Here is a 7,534-nt window from a genome sequence, read left to right as displayed (position 1 = left end):
AGTAATGAAAATAAAAACAAAAATAAATAAATGGGACTCAATAAGCTTAAAAGCTTTGCACAGCAAAGGAAACCATAAACAAGACAAAAAGACAGAATGGGAGAAAATATTTTCAAATGAAACAACAGACAAAGGATTAATCTCCAAAATATACAAACGACTCATGGAGCTCAATAGCAAAAAAGCCAACAATTCAGTTAAAAAATGGATGGAAGACCTAAATAGACATTTCACCAAGGGAGACATACAGATGGCCAAGAGGCATACGAAAAGATGCTCAACATCACTAATTATTAGAGAAATGCAAATCAAAACTACAGTGAGGTATCACCTCATGCCAGTCAGAGTGACCATTATCAAAAATCTAGAAACAATAAATGCTGGAAAGGGTGTGGTGAAAATGGAACCCTCCTGCACTGTTGGTGGGAATGTAAATTGATACAGCTACTATGGAGAACAGTATGGATGTTCCTTAAAAAACTAAAAATAGAACTACCATATGACCCAGCAATCCCACAACTGGGCACATACCCTGAGGAAACCATAGTTCAAAAAGAGACATGCACCACAATGTTCATTGCAGCACTATTTACAATAGCCAGGACATGGAACCAATCTACATGTCCATCAACAGATGTATGGATAAAGAAGATGTGGTGCATTTATACAATGGAATATTACTCAGCCATAAAAAGAAATGAAATTGAGTTATTTGTAGTGAGGTGGATGGACCTAGAGTCTGTCACACAGAGTGAAGTAAGTCAGAAAGAGAAAAACAAATACTGTATGCTAACGCATATATATGGAATCTTTAAAAAAAATAATGGTACTGATGAACCCAGTTGCAGGGCAGGAATAAAGAGGTAGACATAGAAAATAGACTTGAGGATATGGGGTGGGAGTGCAAAGCTGGGGTGAAATGAGAGTAGCATCGACATATATACACTATGGAATGTAAAATAGTTGGCTGATGGGGAGAAGCAGCATAGCAAAGGGAGATTGGCTTGGTGCTTTGCAATGACCTAGAGGGGTGAGATAGGAGGATGGGAGGGAGGCTCAAGAGGGAGGGGTTATGGGGACATGTGTATGCATATGGCTGATTCTCTTTGTTGTTCAACAGAAACTAACACAGTATTGTGAAGCAATTATATTCTAATAAAGATCTATTAAAAATTAAAAAGGATATATGCACCCCTATGTTCATTATAGCATTGTTTATAGCCAAGATATGGAAGCAAGCAAGCGCCCACCAATAGATGAATAGATAAAGAAGATATGGTGTAGGTATATATATATATATATATATATATATATATATTTCACTATATATATAGTGAAATATTACTCAGCCATAAAAAGAATGAAAGCTTGCATTTGTGACAACATGGATGGACCTAGAGGGTATTATGCTAAGTGAAATAAATCAGTCAGAGAAAGATAAATGCAGCATGATTTCACTTATATGTGGAATCTACAAAAACAAAGCAAATGAACAGACATAACAAAACAGAAACAGAGTTATGGAGAACAAACAGGTGGTTGTCAGAGGGGAGGGGGTGAGGGAGGAAAGAAATAGGTGAGAGGTACAAACTTCCACTTGTGAAATAAATGAGTCACAGGTATAAAATGTACAGTGTGGAGAATAAAGTCAATAATCATGTAATATCTTTGTATGGTGACAGATCATAACTAGACTTATGGTGATTATTTTGAAATAGGTAGAAATATCAAATCACTGTGTTGTATAACAGGAAATAACATAGTTTTGTAGGTCAATTATACCTCAAAAACAAACAGACTCATAGACAAAAAGGTCAGACTTGTGGTTACCAGGGGTGAGTGTTGGGGGGAGTTGAACTGGATGAAGGTAGCCAAAAGGTACCAACTTCCAGTTACAAGATAAATAAGTACTAGGAATGTAAGATAAATAAGTACCAAGGATGTAAAAAAATATTACAACTTTAACAACTTGAATATTAATTAAAACAAGTAGCTATAGGTGATCCTCTGCACATAAAAGCCTTCAGATATGAAAACTCTCAAGTGCCATGTTTATGAGCCTTTGGATGGGTTATGTTACTTACAACCAAAAAAGTATTGAGAAAGACTCAGTTTTTCCCCTAACCCCATTACATCATGTTTCTAGCCTGTCTCAGTGTCATAGATCACACAGCTATATTTCTAAATTTTGTTCTGCTTATGACAACCCTCCAAACACACATGGGTGGAGAAGATGCCTATTGGGATGCCTGTCCTCTTTGCTGCATACTGTTTCTCTGCACCCATGAACCTCCATATCTACAGGGTTCAGAGGTATCTTGCTATTGTAATATGATTTGACCCACCATTTAGACTTGACTATTGGCCCACGGTAACCACTAACCCAAGCAAGGCTAATAAGAGTGCCAGTTGAAAGAGAGCCTCAGACTATATCTAGGTGGCTAGAAGGATCATATGTAGACCACGGAACTGGGAACAGCTATCCTCTACTTTTGGAGACTGGTGAGCAGAGAAAAACGGTCCTTTTAGAGAGAGAAGAATTAAGCTGATGGCAGATAAACAGAAACAAAAGATGGAGAGCATCGGGTTCTAGTCTGTTCCAGAAGCCCAGTCAGCTGCACATTGCCTTGAGGCTTGGGAGACATCTGGTACACTAATAATAATTCATCTCTCCCTTCTGAGCAAAACAGAGTCAGTTTCTATTATTTGTAGCCAAAAGAATACTATCTAATATTCCTGAAAAGATATTAAACTCTTCGTATGAAGCAAACTCATGGGTTTTATTTTAAAAAGAAATAGCTGCTTAGTTGTCTCAATTAGAGGAAATTTCCAGTGTAGTTCTGACTTCTGGATTTTAAGTACTGGTCCAAGCTATGTCCCCTGGTAAGTCCACAAAATCCAATTTACCTAAAACTCAACTCAGAGTAACTCTGGCCTGATAATCACTTGCAAAGTACCCAACACTGAGTATAAGAAAGTTACAGACAATTAACCACCTGTGACTCGTGTAGCATCTCATTATACTTAGTCTATTGGAAGATCTCCAAATTGCATTATATAGTCCATGGTTGAAACTATTAGTTTACCATTCTCTCCCAGCAAAAGCTACATTTCCCAGCCCCCCTTGAAGGCAAAGGAAGGCCATAAGACTAAGTTCTGACCCATAAAAAAGGAGTGGACATGATGGCGGCAACGTCCAGAACATTCCCTTAAAGGAACATCCCAAGTCTACTTTTCCCCTTCCTTCTGGAACGTGAACATAGACTGGCAGCAGGAATGGCCAGGCTAGACCACAAGATAGAAGTCATGTGCTGTAAATGGAAAGCAAAAGTCTAGAAAGAGCCTGGGTCTCCAGCCCTACTTACATTTAGACTTTTCCATGTGAAGGAAATAAGCCATCTTATTTAAGTCCCTGTTATTTTGACTTCTGTTTCAGTAGCTGAGCCAGCACCTTAACTATAACACAGTCTTTGCATGGAAAAAAACCAGAAATGAATGATTGTTTTCTACAGAAGGTAGTATAGCCAAAAGTAAAACTTTAAATTTGTGCAATTCACTCATTCAACAAATATTTATTGAGTCACAGCCTATCACCTTTGGAAACAGTGTCCAGGCTGGTGAAGCAATACAGCTCATGTGAAATGAGGAGTGCCCAAAGCAACATGGGGCATTTAGTCTATGGAGGGAAAAGGTTAGGAAAGGTTGGAGAGCTGTCATCAGATTTAGGAAGAACTCATATGGAAGAGAGGATAGACTTGCTCCATATGACCCCAGGGGGCTGAAGTAAGACCAATAGGGTATGCAGGTAATTGAACCCCTAAGATCCAGAGTTCCATGTCAGTTCTGGTTCTTGGCTTTAAGCAACAGAAGCAGACTCTAATGTCTTAGGCAAAAACAAAATTTGTTGGAATGATATTTCGGGGGGAAATCACAGAATTAACCGTATATCAGAGCACTGGCCAGGAATCAAGAGTATCCGGAAGGCTGGTTAGCAGGAAGCATAGCCACAGCCATGGAGCAGACAGGGTCTAATCAGCATGATGGATGACTTCTAACTGGTCCTCACGTCTCTGAGCCATTCACTCAGGAGTCAGGATCATGGGAGAGAGAGTCTTATGGTTGCACCTAGATCATCTTCCATTCCCTGGCTGAACACGGGGTGGACGAGGGGAAAATAAGGTCCCTGTTGACTCTGACGAGGAAGTCAGGTACTACCTCCAAGAGGAACCAAGATAGTATCAGACAACTATCCAGTGCTACTTCTAATGATTCTTTCAAAACCCATGAATCTGTGACCCGTGTCTTGGGATTGGGAGGAACTTGTCCATTCAGGGAAGTTACCTCCTTTCTATATTCCTCACATATGCTCATACACTCTCTGCCGAATGATTCCAACTATAAAAGGTTCACTACCTCGCAAGTTCCTTTTCATGTTAGGACAAAATAAAGGCTGGGGGCTTGGACTCTGCCTGATGCTCAAGACCCTCCAACTCTGGTCCCACTTTTGCAGGGGTAAGTCCTGTCATTCTTCTACAGAAACCTTTCTTCCCATCCAACTTATTCACTCAATGTCACCATCCTCTGACCCCATCAAAGCATCTTGTGTTTATTCTCTTTACTCCTCCTATCTATCTAAATGTTATCCATTCCAGCTCAAATCCCACATCCTACATGAAATATTCTTTTTTTTTTTTTTTGCCGTACACGGGCCTCTCACTGCTGTGGCCTCTCCCGTTGCGGAGCACAGGCTCCGGACGCGCAGGCTCAGTGGCCATGGCTCACGGGCCCAGCCGCTCCACGGCATGTGGGATCCTCCCGGACCGGGGCACAAACCCATGTCCCCTGCATCGGCAGGCGGACTCTCAACCACTGCGCCACAGGGAAGCCCGACATGAAACATTCTTGAACCATCCCAGCCCAAAGTAACTCTTTGGAAATTTTTGCCTGTACTCTTCATTAGGCGGTTAATCACTCTCTTTTTAAATGTTTTCTATTTTTTTAGAATTGATACTTATACTTTATTAGATAATTTAATTTTAAACACACTTATATCTTCTCTCTCTACCTGGATTATAACTTCTTGAAGACATGAACTATTTCTTATCCAACTTTGCATCTCCTGTAGAACTTAACAAAATTCTTTCCACATGGACTTTTTTTTTTTCCTTAATTGATATGAATACCAGAGGTGGAAATGGTCTTGACTCCTTATCCAGGAATTTGGGGAAGGGGAAACAGGGGAAGATGAGGGGAGAAGTAAGTCAGACAATGACTTAAAATAACTTTGCTCAGACTATAATAATGATGTGAATGATTTATTTTTTTATAGCATTTTGAGTTATAATTGGTATGAAAACTGCATATATTTGATAAGTTTTGACATATGTTTACATCCACGGAACTATTGCCCTAATCAAGATAATAAATATATCTACCACCTCCCAAAAGTTGCCTTATGTCCCTTTGTAATCTCTTTCATTCACTTCCACCTCAAGAAACTGCTGATTTGTTTTCTGTCACTCTAGTTTGAACTTCTAGAATTTTATATAAATGGAACCATTCAGTATGTACTCTCTTTGTCTGGCTTCTTTCACTCAGCATAATTATTTTAAGATTCACCCATGTTGTTGAAGAGTTCACTCCTTTTTATTGCTCAGTAGTATTCCATTGCATGAGCATATCACAATGTGTTTATCTGTTGATAGTCATTTGAGTTGTTTCCAGTTTTTGGCTTTTACAAATTAAGCTGCTATGAACACTTGTACAAGTCTTTGTGTGGATACATGATTTCATTTATCTTAGGTAAATACCTAGGAGTAGAATGGCTGAGCCATACAGTAGGTCTCTGTATAACATTTTAAGAAATTGCCAAAATGATTGCACCGTTTTTATTCCCACCAGCAGTGTAGGAGAGTCGCAGTTGCTCCATCTCCTCAGCGATATTTGCTCTTGTTTTTTAAATTGTGGCCATTACAATGTAGTGGTAGCTCACTGTGGTTTCAATTTGCATTTTCCTAATGACTAATGATGAACATCTTTTCATGTGCTCATTTGTCATCTTCTTTGATGAAGTGTTTGTTCAGATCTGTTGTATATCTTTATTTTATTTTGTTATTATTATTTGCAGTATGCGGGCCTCTCACTGTTGTGGCCTCTCCGGTTGCGGAGCACAGGCTCCGGACGCGCAGGCTCAGCGGCCATGGCTCACGGGCCCAGCCGCTCCGTGGCACGTGGGATCTTCCCGGACCAGGGCACAAACCCGTGTTCCCTGCACCGGCAGGCGGACTCTCAACCACTGTGCCGCCAGGGAAGCCCTGTTGTCCATTTTAAAAATTGAGTTGTCTTACTGCTGAGTTTTGAGTTTCAATTTCTCTATATATTTGGACACAAATTCTTTATCATACACGTGATTTGTAAATATTTTCTCATGGTCTCTGGCTTGTTCCTTAACTATATCTTTTCAAGAGTAGAAGTTTTAAATTTTGATGAAGTCCAATTTATCAGTATTTTCTTTTATGAATTGTGCTTTTGGTGTTGCAACTAAGAAATCTTTAACTCAGGGTCACAAAGATTTTCTTCTTCTGGAAGTTTTATAACTTTATGTTTTACCTAAATAGGTTTATAATAAACTTTGAGTTAATTTTTGCATATGGTATGAGGTACTGATCAAGGTTCATTTCTGTGTGTGTGTAAAGACATTAAGTTGTTCCAGAATCATCTGTTGAAAAGACTATCCTCTCTCTGCTGGATTGCCTTTGCAACTTTGTTGAAAACCAGTTGACCATAGGTGTGTGGATCTGTTTATGGACTCTATTCTGCTCTAATGATTGCTGTGTCTATCTTTACACCAATATGTCACTGCATGATTTATATTCCTATAATGTCTTAGATAAAGTGCTTTCACCCACAGATATAGAGCTGTGTTCATGATGTGGACTCTGGAGCTAGATTACTGTGTGCAAATCCTGGCTCTAGCACTTACTGGCTGTATTACTTTGGGCAAATTCTTTAATATTTCTGTGCCTCAGTTGACTCATCTATAAAATGGGGATGATGACAGTATCCACTCATCAGATTTCTGTGATCGGTTTGTGTTGATACAAATAAAAGTCTGTAGAACAACACTCAATAAAAGTTTTCTCTTATATAACTTCCTGAATAAAACAGTCAGAGGATTATTGTATAGGTATAGGTATAGGTATTATTGTTTCCTGAAATGTCTTGGCCAGTGTCACACAGATAAAGACTACACTTAGGTCTTCTGGCTCTAAACCCAGTGTCTTTTCCACTCCATCTCTGAGACTATAATGGAAACCCCAGTCTTTTTATAATCTAATCTCCGAGGTTATCGTCTATCACTTCTGCTGTATTCAGTACTTTAGAAGCTAGTCTTTAAATCTGGCTCACACTCAAGGACAGGGAACTATATGAAGTATAATGCCAGTAGGTGGGGACCATAGGAGACCATCTGAGAAGCTACTTATGACAGGTCCCTTCACTTTTCTAAGATTCTCACAAGTCTGGTAGGAAGTGT

This window comes from Leucopleurus acutus (genome assembly GCF_964270905.1).
Source record: "Leucopleurus acutus genome assembly, chromosome: 5".
Classification (NCBI taxonomy): domain Eukaryota; kingdom Metazoa; phylum Chordata; class Mammalia; order Artiodactyla; family Delphinidae; genus Leucopleurus; species Leucopleurus acutus.
Note: the sequence above shows the minus strand (reverse complement) of the source record.